The sequence below is a fragment of the Phaethon lepturus genome, unplaced genomic scaffold, assembly GCF_000687285.1.
Source record: "Phaethon lepturus isolate BGI_N335 unplaced genomic scaffold, ASM68728v1 scaffold27581, whole genome shotgun sequence".
In the NCBI taxonomy this organism is placed as follows: domain Eukaryota; kingdom Metazoa; phylum Chordata; class Aves; order Phaethontiformes; family Phaethontidae; genus Phaethon; species Phaethon lepturus.
This window is the reverse complement of record NW_010520224.1, coordinates 37,045-37,352: the sequence shown is the minus strand read 5'-3', so window position 1 is coordinate 37,352 and position 308 is coordinate 37,045.

Here is a 308-nt window from a genome sequence, read left to right as displayed (position 1 = left end):
AAAAGCTGTTGGGAAACACACAAAAACTTTGCCTCTAAACCTTAATAACACAACAGATGTCTTGTGTGAACCTGTTGAGCCGAGGCTTATGTTCGGCGTTGTCACCCGCAGGTGTCCCATTGTACCTGATCTGCTTGTAAATGGACTTCTGTTTGGTTTTCTAGCACACTTTTAGGGTGTGAAATGCCTTCTGCTCCGCCTGGGTAGATGTGCTGCTCTGTGTTTTCCCAAGCCGTGAGATAGGGACCGGCCCTCCTTTCTCCAACCTCCCTGGGCTGGAGGGAAACCGCAACCCGAGGTTGGAGTAC